We start from the raw sequence: 20,040 nt of genomic DNA, 5'->3' as shown, positions 1-20,040 counted from the left end.
GGGTAATCTGTGTGCAAAGGCACACCGGCGCGGCAGTAGTCTTCGTGCGAGGCCGAGCCTCACGTTTCGATCCGATACGCGTCCGACGAAAAAAGGGAGTCAAGTATTTACGGAAGCAGTCGAACGAGAATCAGAAGTAGATTAAGTTCGGTCACGTACGGACACTCTTGTCTTCGCGAGTCCTTAAACGCTGCCGAGTATCAAACGTCCAACAGTTTGGCTTGCTTCGACGAGAAGCGAACTCTTGGTGCAATCTGTTTATCTCGATTAAGGGCTCATGCTCGGTCAAGGGGAAACGAGTCTTTGCGAGAGATTTTACCTCGATTACTATGAGACTACATTTAGATAATGTTTTTGGAAAATGTCATTGAAAAATGTCGTTGAAAAATGTCATTGAAAAATATTTATCCAGCACGAAGTCATGGTTGACTTTCTAGAGGTCCGATCAAGACAGTTGCGATTATGATTATTAAATGGCAAATGTTTTAAAACCGACAATTTATTACCTCTTTTTCCAAGAGCTGGCGTGGCGTGATGGTAGCGTGTCAAGTTCTCACGCGGAAGACCAGAGTTCAAAACCTTGTCAAGTGATTAAAATAAAAAAGAAAAATATTACTTCTTTTTCCTATGACGATGTTAATTGTTACTCTATTCTATTCTTATTCTAAGGTAAGGTATATACTATCTAGTATTTAGTATATACAAAGTACCCTTCATATAGCTTACCTCCTAGATACTAAGTAGAGATATGATTCAACCGGATTGAATTTTTTCTGATAATATTTTCTGTTAGTCTCAATGCAAAGCTAACTAGAATCATCAATTTCTTATACAGAGTGGGGCAACAACTTTGTCACCCTAAATATATTACATGTAATAATCTAATTAAAAAAAACACACAACTTGCATGGTATAAGGGGGAAATATTGTGACGTAAACACTTTTTATGTGCGCGAAGGAGTTTCAGAGACTTCAAGTACTCGAAATTGAGTTATTTCAAGATTTTAGTGTTCACCGTATTCTAGTTGAGGGACATCATTTCGAGCCATAGTCGCTAGATCAAGACATGTGTCCCCACTCTACCTTCCCCTTCTTTCTACACTATTTCCCACGCTTCAGCTGTGGACAATGTCACGTGACTAATCCGGTACTGGCAGAGAGAGAGAGAGGGTAACTTTTTCCCCTCGATTCGTGCTCCCACCCCTCATCTGGCGACACTGGCCCCGCCTCCTTCACCCCTACCCAATAAACCTAAACCAGACTTAACCAAAAATCGTTTAAAATCGCGGCTGTTGTCAGTAGTAAGCCTAACAGCTTTTTAAATACATATTTCGGGAACAAAAGTCGATCATCGAACAAAGGTTGTACAAAACCAGACACCGAACAATATATTTGAAGCTCAAACAAATCGGTAAGGAACCCCGTTTCTAGATTGTTACCCCACGGAGTGAGTTAGGTTTGTACAGCTTCTGAATGAATTTTGGTTAGGTTTGGGTTAGGCCTGGGTTCTTGGAGAGAAGGTACAGGGAGAGGGGTAAAACCCCTCCTAAGCTTTAAAAGAAGAATTGAAAGATATCCCCAGATTGAGATTTGTGTCCCCACTCCACCTTCCCCTTCTACGATGCCATTCCTCCACGTTTCACGATGTCTTGTGACTAATCCCGTTGCTTACAGCTAGAGATGATAACATGTTCCCCTCGATTCGTGCTCCCTCCCCTCATCTAGCGACACTGGCCCCGCCTCCTTTACCCCTCCCCAATCGACCTAACCCAGACCTAACAAAAAATCGTTTAAAATTGCTGAGTTATCAGTAGTAAGCCTAACAGCTTTTTAAATAAATATTTCGGGAACAAAAGTCGATCATCGAACAAAAATTGTTCAAAATCAGACAACATATTTGAAGCTGATCCAAATCGGTAAGGAACCCCGTTTCTGGATTGTTACCCCACGGAGTGAGTTAGATTCGTACTAAGCTCTAAGCTCTAAAGGAAGAATTGAAAGACTTCACCAGATCGAGACTTGCGTCCCCACTCCACTTTCGATGACGCCATTCCTCCACGCTTCACAATATCTTGCGACTAATCCCATTGCTTGCAGCGAGAGAGGGTAACGTGTTCCCCTTAAATCGTGCTCCCTCCCCTCATCTGGCAACTCTGGTTTGCTATACAGTCATACTAGCAGCTCTGTGCTTCGTAATATCTCCAAAACGAAGGTCAAGCGGCCGCAACATGCACAGGGAAAAGTTGTCCAGAATGATGACCTTTTCACAACACATGGTCTCAACTCAAGGTCATTGCTCCTACCTGTAAAAGTTATTGAAAGTTATTATTATTCGATGAACATAATTGTATTTCACATTTGTCTGCTGTGAGTGCAGTTTCATGTATCACGATGAGATAAAAGAGAGCAGGCTGCAATAGAGGTGATGTTGAGCTATCGAAACATTTCCTATTGGTCCGAATCGCCGGTAATAGATCCGGAGGCACCAGGACAGATTCTGGATAACCGTTGGTCCGTCGATTGCACTTAATTGCGACGGACGTGCGCGTATATACGCCGCGTCGGATTCCAGGCGAGTCGATAATGCTCGCGAAGGGATACCGGATCTGAGTCAGTCGACTGGCTAGAGCTACTCGACGGCCAAGTCGTAAGAGACTGCCATGCCGAGGATTCCCGGTTAACGATATCGCGAGCATTCTCGACAGGACCGCTCGATACCCTAATCGAGTGAATGAGCAGGCGAGGAGATGCTCGTTGATTGACGTACGGCGGTGGATCCGCAAAACCCCGTACGTTTATTCTCCGATTGGTCGCCCCAGGATCAGAAGATGGCGCGAACACGCTGTTAGCTAGCGACGACCACCACCACCATCACGAAAATTTCCAGACGCCAGCGGCGTTGGAAACGAATAAAGAAACTTTTCTGCAGTTGCACGCGAAATTTAATTTCGTTCGTCGTTTATCCGCGATAACTTGAATGCTCCCCCGAGTTCGGATTAGTTCTCCCGCGGCGAATATTTTTATTGCGGCCATTACGGTGTTAAGATCCTAACGGACCGCGGAGCTTAATTAAAGAACCGAAGCGGAGGTAGCACGTCTGCTCGCATATAAGTTGCTGGAAAAACTTTAGTTTGTATGTAGTTATGGTCTCGCGAATATTTTATTCAAGTCTTTTCGTGCTTCAAGGTCATCCGAAGGTCATGAGCATTCTAAGCACTTTCATGAAATATAAAACGTTCCTGCTTTAATCAGAAGTCTACAGTGGGGGTCGAAGAAGTATTTGAACATTAATATCCAATTCTCGAAAAATTTCCTATATAGAGGCTGTTTCAAAACATATGGGCATAACGTCAAGGATGGATTCATTACATTAAAATACTGAAAATTAGTTGAAGAACCGAAGCGAAGGAAGGACGAATGTAATTAATAAGTAACCCTAACCCAGACCACAATTGCTAATTATGGTCTCGCGAATATTTTATTCAAGTCTTTTCGTGCTTCAAGGTCATCCGAAGGTCATGAGCATTCTAAGCACTTTCATGAAATATAAAACGTTCCTGCTTTAATCAGAAGTCTACAGTGGGGGTCGAAGAAGTATTTGAACATTAATATCCAATTCTCGAAAAATTTCCTATATAGAGGCTGTTTCAAAACATATGGGCATAACGTCAAGGATGGATTCATTACATTAAAATACTGAAAATTAGTTGAAGAACCGAAGCGAAGGAAGGACGAATGTAATTAATAAGTAACCCTAACCCAGACCACAATTGCTAATTATGATCTCGTGAATATTTGATTGAAGTCTTTCGTGCTTCAAGGTCATCCGAAGGTCATAAGTATTCTGAGCACTTTTATGAAATATTAAATGTTTCTGCTTTAATCAGGAGTTTACAGTGATGGTCCAAGAAGTATTTGAACATTAATATCCAATTCCCGAAAAATTTCCTATATACAGGGTGTTTCAAAACAATACGAGCATAACGTCAGGGATGGACTCAGTACGCTAAAGTGAGTGTGCATTAATAAATTGTTTCGTAGACCATGGTGAACTATAATAAAAATGACATCTAATGTATCGTTAATAAACGAAGAAGGATATCGAATTTGCATAAGAACTCACAGTCAGACTACGCCCGTAACTTCATCTAACAAAAGCTGAAATCCCTGATTGAAAGTTCAAACGCTAGGTGACGATTTCCACTTAGCTTTCCTTAAACGATTTCAGAAAATCAATGTCCAAATGAACGAATCCAACTTCTCCTCGCACTATTTCAGCGGTTTCATCAGAAAAGTCTGGCGAACAGTTCGACAGACGCCAAATCTCCGCGGATAGGATTTACAATTACCAGGATTCATCTGGAAATATTTTTTGAACTTCTTTCCCGGAGGATAATTTCCAACCCGCACGCGCGCACGTTCAAAGCTTTGTAACTCGCGTAATTTCCAAAAGCCCCAGCTCTTTTTCCCATATGTTCTGCGAAAGAATCGCGGAGAATTAGTACGGGGCAAAGTAATTAATTTTTAGATACCGTCGAAAGTAAATAGCCGCTAGTTAGCAAACTCGTAGAATAAACCCGGGAAAAATGTGTTGAGAGTTTGATGAATAGAAACTATTCGCCTGCGGTGGACAGGTTCCGCCGACGGATCCAGGATATCTCTATCCTCCATTAAACAGGATGCGCTGCGGTTCGTTTAATAATGTCTCATTGTCTTTGTACGGAACGTCTGCCTGCGGATAATAAACCGTTCTCTTTCTTCCGCCAGTTTTCTTTTCGCCTTACCCGTCGTTCTCCACTTTCGGCTCCTCGAGTCAAACTCAAACCACCGTTCCGGATCCTTCTGCTATTATTAGCAGCCCCGAGTAACCCCCATTCACCCCTCCCCTTCTCTCTCTCTCTCTCTCTCTCCCTCTCCCTCGCTCTGTCGTTCCCACCCTCGAAAAGTAATTCGACTGGCTGGCGTATTTCAATAATACGGAGAAAATCATCGTAATTTCGCAGTCGCGACGTCGCGCTCATGAATCGCAATTATCTCTTCTCTCTTTCCCTAATTGTTTTGTTGAACTCTCGTTAGCCCCGGTTCTCACTCTCGAGAGAGGAAGTATAAGCGATTTCGCGAATCAGAACTTCTTCCGTCGAGCCACGCGATGCGGTTACTTTGAATCCCTTATTAACGACGGAGACGGAGATACGAGTCTCTTTCAACGTTCCCTCGAATAACAAAGCTTCTCTTTCTTTCCTTGCCTCGTTTCGCCTCGCCTCGCCATCGTTTTTTGCCTCTTGTCGGGAGACGAAAGCTCCGTCTCCCGGGACAATCTATCGATTGCTCCCGGCTGAAATTACTGAGGAATTTATTTTAATTGCCCCTGTTTCTCCGAGATAAATATCCATCGATATTTATTCGCCGAACGGAGACCGCTTCGCTCTAAGTCAAGTGTTCCGTTAATTATAATAACAGTAGAACCGAACACTAAACGCAATTGGCATGCACATTGCCTTTTATATTAATGACAAAATTGCATTTATTTAGATTCCGTTTGGGTTCTGAAGTGAAACTGCTTTGCCGAGGGCAGACAATTTTCTTGTGTAACTGAAGTGACGAGGTCGAGCGTTACGGAAGTGACGGAATTTCGCGAATAACCTCGAATGGTTTGACAAGTAACATTTTCATAATTAATTTACTAACTTTAAAGAGTTCATTGGTGAACTTGTAGGATTAGGATTAGATCTTTAGGAATGAAGCCTTGGCTACATTCTCATTTCAGTTTTATGCAGGTTTGATGCTTAAATTGTTAGTTGTTAACAAATTTTGGAGAAGTGGTATGTTATGTATGTCTGTCCTTGTCGCTTAATTGATTATAAAAAATCAGGTCGTTTGGTATAGTTATGAAAAAGTTATTCTGTTTTAAATGGCGTACGAACACTTTTATGGGCCACTGTGTACAGGGTGTCCCAAAATTCCTTCAACAGCCGGAAATGGGAGGTTCCTGAGATCATTTGAAGCAATATTTTCCTTTGCGAAAATGTTATACGCGGCTTTGTTTAGGAGTTATTAACGAAAAACCACGGACCAATCACAGCGCGACCTAGACGCGAGTTGGCACAGTCGGCCAATAGACAATTGGCGCGCCATGACTACTGTGCCAACTCACGTCTAGGTCGCGCTCTGATTGGTCCGTGGTTTTTCGTTAATAACTCCTGAACAAAGCCGCGGATAACATTTTTGCAAAGGAAAATATTACTTTAAATGATCTCGGGAACCTCCCATTTCCGGCTGTTGAAGGAATTTTGGAACACCCCGTATACTTTACCTAACAAAACACAAAATTGCGGGAAAAAATAAAATTCAAAAAACGCTGGAATTATTACACTGCCCAATATTATTGGAATAATGTCCAAAAATTTGAATAGACTGTTATGTTCCTGTTATGTTCATAAAATAACACTGTCCAACAAATTTCAACTTTTTAAAACTATTTCGATTCCCACTATGCGATTCTTATAGAGTTTTCCGCGCTGATTCCCGCTTGACATATTTTTCAACTTTAAACAAATATTGTGATGTTATTATAAAAGATATTGAATTGTTCTTTACAGCAAAAGACTTTCGCGAAGATATTTTGCTTTCTGGTTCGAAAAAAACGTCGATGTCGCAAATTTCAAACGGGGGTTTTTCAAGATAAAAGTCTGCTCTATCGCGTGGTATAGTTCGATTTTCCGCTGGACCCTAATTTTTTGAGATAAATTCGAAAATATCCGCAAAAATTGATGCAAAAGTGGTGTCTCTCCGTCTTTAATCATTGTTTAAACATGTTTAAACAATCATAATGTATTAATATTGGATATCACTATATTCGGGAAAGTCTAAGGAATCTTTTGCTGTAAAGAACAATTCAATATCTTTTATAATAACATCACAATATTTGTTTAAAGTTGAAAAATATGTCTTTTTTTTTTAAATTCCATTTTCTCAAAAACTGGACGTATAGGGAAAAAATGGAAAACAGATGCGGAATCAGCGCGGAAAACTCTATAAGAATCGCATAATGGGAATCGAAATACTTTTTGGCTGTTGGACAGTGTAATGTGAGATAGTTATTTCTATTTCTTATCGAAAAACGTCCGTCGTCCGAGGGTAAATATATTGAAACTTTAAGTGCAATCGATAGTTATCCAGAATCTGACCGGTGGTGCCTCCGGACCTATTACGAGCGAATCGGACGGATAGGAAACGATCGGTCGCCCGATCAATCTATTTTTAATCCACCGATGCACGCCGTACTGCTCCGGTTTCCTTGATACTCTACTCGCTGACGAGCGACTCCGCCATTCCGGATCAACCAACAGGAAGAAATTCCTCGGTGATTTCCCCCGGAACCGTATCGATTTCGCGCGCACGTTCCTTAAACGTCATAACGGGATCCTTATTTAGTGCGAACGCGAACGCACATTCTTCTGTCGAACCAGAGTGGCGGAGGAATCTCGGCGGTACTGGTGATTCCAATGAAATGTCTTCGAGGTGAAGAAAAACTGTGGGATTAACGTTTGTAAACTTCCGCAGAACCACGATAGGTACGGGAAATCTGGGTTGGGTTTTTACAGGGAGGACCAATAATTTTGACAACCTCCTGGATCTGAAAAAGAACCTGAGGATCTTTATGCAAAATAAAAATTGTATAAGTCAATTGTACGAAACTCGAGTTAAATGAAAATGTATAATATATACTTTTCGAATCGTGTTAAACGCCGGAAATGATATCGGAATATCTTTAGATTCGTCTAATGTGTGTTTAGTTTTGTATTTGACATAATCATTTTTACCATACACATACCATAAACAAAATTGCCTCATGAGTTATCAATAACAATCAAATTTCATTGAACTTTGCTTCGGATAGGAACATCAATTCTGCTTATTCATGATTGAAATTGTGCATTTCTATGCACAACAGACTGCTTTATTAAATACTTTTTTATTACGAACTTGTAATAAATAGTATTTTCTCTGCAATTCCGACAATTCGCAGTTTTTATCAAAAATCTTTGTCACGTTGTGTGGCAAGCCGATTATTCTAACATCTCCAAAAATTTCAAATCGTATATTCCAATATTTAAAAAGTTATGGTCTTTTTAAGAGTGTCCGAATATTAGTGGGAGTCGCTGTACCAAACACGTCATAATTTATAAAGAGCAGCCCCCTTTTTCGTAATAATAATTGCGAAGGTGATACGTGTAGAGGTCACATGAAGGTGACACGCGTTCTTTTAATGGAATCGTATATTCGCGAATGCTCTAATCGATATTTCGATTATCGAATTACATTCTTCCGTAAGAAATAGTATGATATTCTTGAATGCGGCAGCGTGAAATGAAGATCGGCGGGATGGAGCGTAATAGAATGGAATAGAGGTCAGTGGGAGTCGGCGGATACGGAATAATCTTTGAGATACTAGTTTCCTGAAAACCGATAAAAGGAGCCAAGACGATAACTCAGTAACAGATGCCTATTTTGACAGGAAACGAGAGGTGGCGGACACGGGGGGGTGCCAGCCAGGATGGCGGGGAGAGGTGTAATGCCAGGGGCAGGGGTTCGAGCCGGTCTAGAGGCTCTGTTGGAGGCATACATTATGCTAAGTCGGCCATTAGAGAGTGAAATATGTTTCGCGTGCCCCAGTCAGTTACCGGCCGAGGAGAAGGCACCGTCTCTCCTTACCTTACGCTACCCGTTACCCGTTTACTCTCGAACAAACGGCGAGCAACTCCGACCCGTTGTATAGTATTACCGAGGTTCGTGCGAACCGCTCCGTACTTATTTGCAACTCTAACAACCGTTAATTGGTCCCGCCACTTGGTCCACGGCCGCGAACCCATCTCCAGATCAGCTGATGGCTCGTCGTCTCGACGCCATTCCTGCGATCCCTGCTTTTCGTTCCCTTCCACGGTCTTTCCACACTACTGAGTTATCAAAATAAGGCTATGATAGTCAGTTTCAGGCTGAAATTAGCCGTTAGTGAGAGTGGAAGAGGGGGAGAGCTGGTACGTGTTTTTTAATATACACTTACTGTGTAAAAGAAAGAAGCACCCAGTATAATTGTAAGTAGACTGCGGATCTTTATGCAAAATAAAAATGTTCTGCATTAATTGTGGACAGCAGGAATAACATAATAAATAATTTCATCCCCTAACGATTTTTTTTTTATATCAAAAGCAACATGCAACATTCTTGAATTATTAAAATCTTTTTAAAGATCTTTTCATCCCCTAACGGTTTTTTTTTATATTAAAAGCAACATGCAACATTCTTGAATTATTAAAATCTTTTTAAAGATCTTTTCATCCCCTAACGGTTTTTTTTTATATTAAAAGCAACATGCAACATTCTTGAATTTTTAAAATCTTTTACTGTTTTATATTTCACCCAACCAATTTTCGCATAAATACATAAAGATTCGCAGTATAATTACAGGATATAATGACAAACAATATCTTCATGTAGGAATTGTATTGTACAATGATTGATTTATTGCATTTAAAGTATTAGATAATCCGCGATAACACATTCTCAGAACTATTCAATTAAACAGCGCAATCCTTTTTTAAAACTTACTGTGTTCTTCTTCGATTTTTTACGCTTTTCTATTAGATATGGCCGGGCGCTTCTTTCTTTTGCAGAGTAGTGTGCATACAGAATTATCTCCGTAACTGTTGCAGAGGTCTCTATCGTAACTGTCAAGGTTTTATCCCCACCACTGGCGGGATCACCTTGGAACTGAGTGGATACAATGACGACCTCCTTTATCAAGATTTAAAGTAGGCTACTGCAAAAAGGGAGCTGAAGCAGCCTCCCCCCCCTTGCGGCTTTCTTAAAGAAACCAACACTCTCCTCGAGTCGTATGCAAGCTTTTTGGCAAAAAGTGTTCGGTCCGTCACGAAGCATAAGCTCCGAGGAATACATATTTTAACACTGAAAGCTCTAGAACGTTGCATTAAGAATCTCTACCCACCGGTGAACCGTTAATTTTGAGGCCCTGGGCTAACAATGTTTGGGGGTCTACCGAATTAATCCAAATTAATTCATTTCACGTTTTATAATTTATTTTACAAGTTGGTTTTTCAAAGTTATTGATCTAAATTGTTTTTATTTTTAATTTTTACCTGCCGCTTACGTCTGAAAGGTGGTCTAAGTTATACTTGCGATTATACAGGGTGTCTCAGCTGACGGAGAGGCCACCTAAATATCTCCTTCATTTTTAATGGCACAAAAAAAATATTTATGGCATAATTTACATGGTATCGAAGGAGGAATATCATAGAAGAACAATTTTTTTGTCCGGTTATTTTTTCACAGTTTCTTCAAGGTCACCATTATTTTTTTATCGGGAAAACTTATATTTTTTTATTCCATCTCTTGTTATGACTTAAGCATATTAAAATGTATGTATTGTTTCAGCCGCTATAAGATGGAATAAAGAAAATAAGTTTTCCCGATAAAAAATAACGATGATCTTGAAAAAAACTATGATAAAATAAGCGGACAAAAAAAATTGTTCTTCTATGATATTCCTCGTTCGGTACCATTTAAATTATGCCAAAAATATTTTATTTTTGTGGCATTAAAAATCAAGGAGATAGTTAGGTGGCCTCCTTCAGCTGAGACATCCTTAAATATTGATCTCAATATTTACCAAATGTTTATTAGTAGACTGCGTATCTTTATGCATTTATGGCTTCCGAAAATCTTCATAAAAGGGTGGAATAATATAAGATTCGACAGAATTTAGTACAATTTTTATTTTTGTATATCTGCAAAGTCTGCTACCACTGGAAATAAGATTGTATTTTATCCCACTGTCTTAAAATTCGTTTACAAAAATGGCATGAACATCCGCAGTCTATTTATTAGTTTTCCAAAAGCATCGTTGACCGATATCCAATGTTTCACGAAAAGAATTAACTTCTACGAAGGCAGTGCAACTGAACTCATGCGAAACTATACTCTAAATCTGTATCAGTGGGTATCATCTGATCTATTAGCCGGAAATTCTGCGCTCACATCAATCAAACAATCAAAGGGGTATTCTAGTGTGACAAGTTAGATGGGTTACATCAACTATTCCTTCCGTAGGTGTTAAAATAGATGGTTCATGTTGTGTGATGTGACGTCTGGCTTAGACGTTTTTATACATGACATATAGTATGAGTTTCAATTACCGACTACCTGAGCCGCTCAATACAGCCGTTCACTTTATTTTGAAAATAACGTACAAGAACATCTCTGACTTTTATGCATTTATGGTAAAAATGAGTCGGTACAATTTAAGGATGTTCTGGAGGTATTGGAGACAAAAGTACAAGAAATTCGAAATCCACCAATATATTGGCAATGAAAGCCATTCACGAGTATAATTTTGTTTTTGAGTGTATTTCTTCTTTTTTAAAGTTTCTAGTTGCGTTTTTTTTTAAGGTTTAAACAGGGTTTAAAGTGGAATTTTATGAATTCTCCATAAGAAGACGTGTTAAAATGCGCAAACTTTAAGTTGCTATAATTCTTAAACGGTGCAGTGAATCGAACCCATACTTTGTCCAATTTTCAAAAATTTCGTTGCGTTTTTATATACCTCCAGAACATCCTTGAAACAGTAGAAGGCTTACAATGATTTAAGAGTGCAAATCTATTTTTCTCGGCTTGTTAAAATTATTAAAGTAAGAATAAACTATTTCTATGGGTCCAGTCACTTGCAATTGGTGCAAACAATTTTTATTTTGACTAAATATCCACAGTCTACTGATCACTTTGCAACTTTTTGAGGAAATTTCCTATCGATTTAAGCTAAAAAAAATGGTCGAAAATTTAATTTTACCCAAGGTTCCCCCCTGAACAGTTTGGGACCCGTAATTTCCGAATCTACTCCGAGCAGTGGTCGCAGGGCTAAATTACTAGGCCACTAGCTCCGAAAATTTCGCCATTCCAAATTCCGAAACACGCACCGATCTTCCGACGCTATCCGGAAGCCGGTGAGCGTCGCAGTTAATTGCATGGGATCAATCAAAAGTGAACGGAAGATTTCAGTGGCCGGGCTGCTCGGTTTCCGGATATCTGTTAAAGTCGATTCGATCGATCAGGCTCGGATGTAGGTCGATGCAATGGTAGGAGAGTAGAGGAGAGACGAAGAGGAGGATCATGGATCGGCAAGCCCCGGAATCCTCGGAATTGCCGTGCCATCGGGACCGATTAATTTGTCGAGCAGCCAAGAGAGTAGTCGTACGGCATTGCCGTCGGGATTTAAGCGGGCAGAGGCCGCGAAAGGGAAATACCGGAGTACCGGTTCGACCGGCCATCCTCCGGCGGGTCGTTTCGCGGATATCCATCACCGATGGAATGGACTCTGCTTTCCCCCTTTCAACGGCAGCGCGGGAACAGCCGCCGAGCTGGCCGACGCTCGTCAACTTTGAGAACCCGGCAAAATTAATTAGCAACGATCTTTGTCGGCCGGTCCATCCGTGAATACTTCCTTTCCACGCAACAAAATGGTCGAACGCGACCAACGCAAACTCCGCCGCTATCCACTGTACCTTTTGTGCTCTATCCTCTCTAATTTCCGCGTCGGAATAAGCAGTAATTGCGACACAACAGCGTGACAAAAGTGAACGCTTGGCTCCTGAAGTGCACAAAGCATCGGGTCATTGTGAAAGACACGTCTCTAACAGATGGTGTCATTCCTGTAACTGTGGGATTGCATTGAACAAACGGTAGGGTAAATGTACCTATTACTGCGGTATTTTTTCACAATGAGACTAAAATACGTGAAAATGAGTATTTTGCCCTGAATAAATTTGTACGATTCAATGAGATTGTATTTTTGTGGACGAGGCAAACAAAATTGTCAATTATTCTCATATTTTTATAAGCTAAGGATTTGAGAAAATAGAATTCATAGAAGGTAAAAATATTCCTACTCGATCTCGATCATCAACAGACTGTTGTTCACATGATTGTACATTATTTTATATACTGCTTTATCTGACACTTCGATACAATGAAAATGTGAAAAGAAACTTCTTTTACTTACTTCTCTAATATAAAAATTGAGCCCTCAGTATTACGTACATTAAAACGAAGTAGGAGCTCATTACTGCGGTACAAAAATCACTAGGAATGTCTCCAATGCTGTGGTGTGAATTGCAACTACGATGAGAAACGGAATTCACTTCAGCCTAATGGAAAATACATTTTGTAATTCTATGTCAATTGTACATTTTCTGAGAATTTCTTCAAAATCAATTATTTCTTATAATTTATTCCTTATTTATATATTTTAATTTATTTGTCGAGCTAAATGTGTCGAATGATTGTTCTTCGAATAACTTATGGTTCTTTTGCAAAAAGAATTTTTAAAAATTATCCAAATTTAAACAGCGATTTCACCCCCAACAACAATAAAACTGTAATTTAAAATTATTGCTAAAATAAGAGTATTTATAATTTTTTCATAACTGAGAAACAAAATAATTTATATTTTGAAAAATCGAGTTATGCTTAGGTTTGAAAAAATTATGGTAACTAATGTGAATGGTAAGAGATACAGTTCATGCTCCCTGAAATTAATTTTGTCCTGTCAGAATGCCATATGACCCACACTATACCACGACTATAACGACAAATTAGTGATCATTTTTAATCTATGTAGAATGTAGCGGAAACGATGCTCTTTCCAATGCACTTTGTCCCATCTCGATATCTCAGTCCGTTCTCGAGATATAAACGATCAAAGTTCTCGCGAAAATGAATGGAGTGGGGGTCTCCATTCATAAATAATTCCCTGGGAGTGCGAATGCACTAATAGCAATAGTAAAAACTGACCTGCGTCAACTTACGGCGCGCAGTGGTAGGTCAGTAACGAGTACGAGAGAGAGGGAGACACAGAAGACCTACTGTGCGAGGGAGAAACAGATAGGGAAATGTCAAAAATTACCTTGGTCTTTACACGACGATATCTCGGGAACTAAATATCGTATCGTAATGAAACAAAAACCGCTTTAAAGCGTAGACTCCACGCTCTCTGTCAAGCTAAAATTTATTAAAATAGCCACAATAGTTTCAAAGTGACAATAATTTACATATTAACCAATTTCAATACAGTTTCCCCGTGCGTTTCAAGCATTCCAATGGATTCAATCGAATAAATATCCTGTATTTAATACTAGTCAACATATTCTCGATTAAAAATATTGTTTGTAACTGTTTTGACTAGACGTTACTTTTCAAAGAAAGTTATTAAAAATGTAATGTGGTGAAATAAAGTGTTCAAAGTCAAAGATGAGTCAGCTGAATCTTTCGTACGACTGATAATTATGATAATCAAATTTGTTTAATGAGACACACAGTAAAAACGTAAATGAGCCATTTATTTTTAAATCTATTGTTCTTATAATTTTTGGCTGTGTATTTCTGAAGTACATGTATGTATTGAAAATGTGTGCGAATGTTTTACTTTGAAAATCTTTCATTGATTTATTATTACGACGTAAATCGTAAAGAGTTAATAAATGTACTGCCTTATGTTTGAACTAATAAGCCAGAATTTCTACGATTTAAATAAACATTGCCTTATTTATTATTGCATAAAAAAGTTTAATTTCATAAGTGAACGTATCTACAAACGATGAGATTCACACATGCACCCTCAAATTTGAGTTGATCAGAGTAAGCATAAACACGATTCGTGCATCGCTTTCGAAATAGAGAGAGCAACGAATTTTTTCGACGGGAGTCAGTGAAATCACCTATAGAGATTTTACGATACACTGACGTGTATAGAACCCCAACACCAAGATAAAGTATTCATGTCGCATCAAAGAAACCATTCGTGCTTGCATTTCGATATCGAATGTCTATTTAACAGCCGGACCAAAAAGATCCTTTTTTATCAATTCACTTGGACTACGGATATGGATAGTATTTCTCTATATTGAGCTATTAATACACAAAATAAAAGTAGTCTTTTTTTAGTTGAAGTTTCAATTTGATATAAAAGAGCTCGAAAAATCACTTGATTCGATTCTATAAATTTGAAATTGTATTCAGAAAGCCAGTGTGATCAATTTTCAAGTTTTATAAATGTAATCAAATATTTATTCTTGTTCGTTTTTATACTTTCACTTTTGGTTTTGTACAATACATTTTATAATATTTATTCATTGGAAAATATTGGCATTGTGAATGTATCAAACTGTGATTGAAGTTAAATAAACTATCAAATTGAACTATCTGTTGTCTGTTATCAATGCGGATTTTTATGGAAAATAAAAATTGTTTAGATCAATTGCACGGCGTAGAATCCACATAGACATTTATCCTCTTTAAGTGTTGCTTGCCTAATTCCAAAAAAAATTTTTTCTACAGATAATAATTAGTTCACGACTGTGAGAAAGATATATGAATTTAATTTTCATCTCATTTTAATTAGAAACCGAGAAAAAAAAATGATAGAGTTAAGAGTGTTATTTCTCATATTACCGTTAAATTAAAATAACAGGAATTGATTTTGATTAAAAAGTACCTTATAATAATCATTAAAATTGAAAATAAAGACAAAAAATACAAATATTTTCAATATTCTTCAAATAAAATACTATTTTCAAACGAATTACTGCCTCAAATAAATTATTTTATTTTGAAAAATTACTGCATCAAATGAAATATTTTATTCTCAAGAATTACTGCATTAAATAAAATATTTTATTTTCAAAGTTGTACACATACTTTAAAAAATAAATAGGATTATTTACCATTTACTATCTAAAATACTATTTTCCCCAGCTCTGCCATTAACGTAGCAATCGCAGGTTTTACCTAGGGTTACGATGTCCGTGGCATTGACCATTTCCCGAGGAGCTATACATTGCGAAATGGCCACGAAGTGTCTACACGAGGAAAGTCAAGCCCACCCTCCGTTTCCTTTCCCTCAAACTTGCCCACCCAACGCAATCACACGATCGAGTGAACTTCCCAATCTCGAGTTAACGGTGAACGTTCCTCGGCTTTCTGCCTGTCCTCTTTCTCTCTCTCTCTCTCTCCCTCTCTGCTTCTCTGCTTCCTTCGATCTCCATTGTTCCTCGACTTCCGGGGACTATTCGTCCCTCGTTTTCGATCCGTTCTCATTCGACGCTCGGTTTTTAATTTTCGACTCCTTCGCGTCGGGAAGAGACCCGCTTAAACCAAGAGGCCGCCACTTAGCTCGCTTAAGGTTATCTGGATCTCGTTTGAAAATAATCCAAGAGTTCCGGGTGCGCCCCTATTGGCTGCGCCGCACGATCTACCTGTCGCAATTAGGGGCGGCAATATAACGCGAAAATGCCGCCTGAAGGCATCGTTGCACTTTCCGGGGCCGCCGGAACTAAAGAGCCGCCCGCGTCGGTCTCTGAAATTCTTCGGCCCGGGGAGAGAGGAGATCTCGAAAGATTGCGAGATGCCCTCGCGAAGATTGCGCGATCGACTCGAACGAGTTCGCGAAACTTCCCCGGAGCGAGCAAAAAGACAGAGAATTATCATGCCTTCGCCGAAGATAGCTCGCGGGAGCTTAGCTACGCTGCGGATCTTGCATGGATACGTTTTCAAGGGGGGTTAGATGTACCAGGGAACCGAAGTAACATTGTAATCTATTCAGTATACAGGGTGATTTCCATAAAGTCTGAATTCTCGTGGAAATAGATAGAAAAAATTGATTTATCGAAAAGTGTTATGGTCTAAGTGACGTCAAGGTTAATTGAATTTTTTTTAATGGAAACAATGGAGTAAGTGTTATCATGAATTAATTTCAACGTGATTTCTTGTGTACAATCTGATTCACGTTGTTGATGCTATTAATTAACGAAATCTGATCCGTTTGAGTGAGATAATAAAATAGTACAATAATAAGGGACTCATTTTAAAGCATGAAGCCTCTACTTTCGCAGACCATCATTCATTTTTTCGGAAATGCCATAAAGTGAATCTGTAAGAGCATCAAAAAATTATTTTTCTGAATTGTATAACTAGAATGGTAATAAAAATACTGACTATTTAACTCTCACAAGGTGGATGCCGTTTTGGTTTAATCTTCTTCTCGGACCCAATTTAAACAGTTAACAATTTGAACTGGTCACTACACAATTAGAATTTAAATGGCACGTTTGCAACTCTGTTTAAATATCATACAACAAGATGTACGTATTGATCTCCTAAACAGACCAAATTTTATATAGATATAAAAAAAAATTGTTGTTCTTCTCTCATTTTTCGAAACATTGATTTACTAAATGACGTGCAAAGAAGATGTTGAAAATATTTCAATTGTCGGAAAGTACATGCAGAAATAAAAAAGGCACTTCTCTATTGGAGCCTGCAATTAAACATTTTTGTTTTTTCGTGTAATTCCTACCAATTTAAATTTTCTATAAAAAAAGCCAAGTCCGATTTTTATTTGGTCCAATGTCTAATTAATAAATGCTTCTATTTGCTCAAAAACGATCAAGTCCAATTTTCTCTTGGTCCAATATCTAAATAATAAGTACGTAGATAATAAATGCCTCTAATTGCTAAAAAGAAAGTCAAGTCCAATGTTCACATGGTCCAAATTTGGAAAAGTTCTTTCGATTTAAAGGACGTTCGGAGACCGTTGGCATTTCCGTTGTCCAGTTCCCTCCAATATCAGTCTGTCCCGTTGTTAGCAGTGCAGTGTTTGCTCGGCAGCTTTTTCCTCCGTAAATCCCTCGAGGCCTCGAATCAGCGGGTCTTGAACACTTTCGTATAAAATCCCCGCGGACTCATACCGATTCCTCGGCCTCTCGCAGATCCTCCTGGACGCAATAAGTACGCGTTGAACAATGTAGCCGAGAAAGAAAAGACGTCCTTTCCCGTGGACGGGGAGGGAGAATTGAAAAAGGGTCGGTATTAGAAAAGGCCGACCCCTTTGTCCGGCGACTTCATTGTACGCCCGACGAAAATATTCACCGAAAAGGTTACGCCGATGAAAATCCAGCCTGTCCCGTTGTCCGCACGTTATCGCTCTATACAAAGAGACCGATTAAGGTATGAATAATTTATGTCCGCCGGCTCGTTGCTACTTTAATAAAATGTACATATACAACGGCTCCGCCCTAACGAAAATGTCGAGTCGTGTCGCCGGAGTATTACGGTTACTGCGATTTACGTATCTAGACTTTTGGTAGGGAGCAGAAATCCAATTAACTTTTCATTTCTAATATTTTAATAATAATAAGAAGAATAGTAAGGCGTATGAAGATGATTGTAGCGAGAACGAGACGATCTAGAACGAGACTACCTACAACGAGACGATCTACATCGAGACAACATCTTCCCCGATGTCACTTTACGACTTCCCCTACCAGTGCACCGGTTCTCCCACTATCAACTATTTCATATTGCCCCTACCGTGCTCTGCCTCACGTGACTGCGTGCACCCAAGGGTGCAATGTGCAAGATACCCTATTCAACATGAGCGCCTTACCTTGTTTCCCGTTAATGGAGTTGGTGTAATTTTGCATTAGAAAAATTAAAATTCTTATGTGTTTTTAAACATATTTCAGTGTCTTTAAGTATTTTTAAATACCAGTGTTTGTAAGAATATACTTTAGTATCATTGAAAATTTTTGAACGCCTTACCTTGTTTGCTATTAATGGAGTTGGCGTAATTTTGCATTAGAAAAATTAAAGTTCTTATGTGTTTTTAAAAATATTTCAGTATCTTTAAGTATTTTTAAATACCAGTGTTTGTAAGAATAACTTTAGTATCTTTAAGTATTTTTAAATACCAGTGTTTGTAAGAATAACTTTAGTATCATTGATAATTTTTAAACTTGAACGCCTTACCTTGTTTGCTATTAATGGAGTTGGTGTAATTTTGCATTAGAAAAATTGAAATTCTTATATGTTTTTAAAAATATTAAGTATTTTTAAATACCAGTGTTTTAAGAATATACTTTAGTATCTTTAAAAATGTTTAACTTTCAGTACTTTTGAAGATACTGCTATATTACTGCCAATGTATTAAACATATTGAGAAAGTAAATTTCTGTTTCACTCCAGTTTGCTGCAAATCAGGTACAAAATTGTTATTTTGCATAAAGATCCACTGTCTAGTTATTAATAATAGGAAATAATGTTAGAACAGGCTAATTACTAATTACATTTTCCAAGGTCTGCATTTTTCCATCAAGGTCACTAACATTATCGAAAATGACAGTGTATATGACGTTCACGTGACCTTGACTACCAAAAATGAACAAGTCAATAAAGGAAATTTTAATATAATTCAGTTATCGCTTATGAACGATCTGAAATGACTAATACCTTGGATTTTGAAGCTTTGAAAGTCACTGAACACGAAAAAAATTGCTAAAAATATTAAACTTGAAAAATTGACTACTTTTTCGAGGTTCCCTCGAGCTACCGTTGCGAAGGCTGTCTTAAAATATCGAAAATACACTCGTCGTTCGATGTCCCTGAATGAAGTTAATCGAATCGGTTCTCGCCGGGACGAGAGAGAGAGAGAGAGCTACCTTTTCGAAATTTATTTTCCGCCGTGGATTTCGTGCCGGCATGGTAATAAAACCACCGGTGAGACCGTCCGACCAGAAGTCACGTTCCCGGGCTGTTATTTGCGTATAAATGCCATCGATCGAACCGGTGCCCGGCGATTTTCGAGACATAACTTTCTGCGGAGGCAGCTGATACAGGCCTGGTTGTCGAGCACGCGTCGCCTCGTTTCGCTTTTCGCCTCGGTTGCTCTGAATTCTGGACGATCCAGCGGTAATAATCGGTCGCGTGAACCGAAAGTATAGATCTCAGCTCGCGATAACACGCGGAACCTCCCCGTCTACGGAACCTCGTCCTTTTTATCCGTGATTCTACTCGAGATATTTTCCACTGTATTAGTCGCTCGTTAATCGAACAACCTTCGCGAAAACAATCTGTTCTCTCGGCTCCGCTCGATTGGAAGTGAAATCGTCAACAAACTTGTTACTCGACCAATCGGAA

The 20,040-nt window shown here is 38.9% G+C and overlaps 1 protein-coding gene and 1 long non-coding RNA gene across 2 annotated transcripts in view; one reads left to right on the top strand and one right to left on the bottom strand.

Moving 5' to 3' along the window:
• The window catches only part of Tmtc2 (Transmembrane O-mannosyltransferase targeting cadherins 2), a 547,199-nt gene that overhangs the window by 146,950 nt on the left and 380,209 nt on the right, over positions 1–20,040 (top strand). The window lies entirely within an intron of this gene.
• LOC143216932 (uncharacterized) overlaps positions 1–20,040 on the bottom strand; it is a 112,284-nt gene that overhangs the window by 2,464 nt on the left and 89,780 nt on the right. Inside the window, exons 9-10 of the long non-coding RNA XR_013010680.1 lie at positions 727–2,303; positions 507–579 (exon numbers count right to left, since the gene is read on the bottom strand). This is a non-coding gene — a long non-coding RNA (uncharacterized LOC143216932). The remainder of the gene's footprint in view (positions 1–506; positions 580–726; positions 2,304–20,040) is intronic.

Source organism: Lasioglossum baleicum, chromosome 16 (genome assembly GCF_051020765.1).
Source record: "Lasioglossum baleicum chromosome 16, iyLasBale1, whole genome shotgun sequence".
Classification (NCBI taxonomy): Eukaryota; Metazoa; Arthropoda; class Insecta; order Hymenoptera; family Halictidae; genus Lasioglossum; species Lasioglossum baleicum.
The sequence above is the reverse complement of the archived record's forward strand: the minus strand, read 5'-3'. Positions and strand labels throughout refer to the sequence as shown.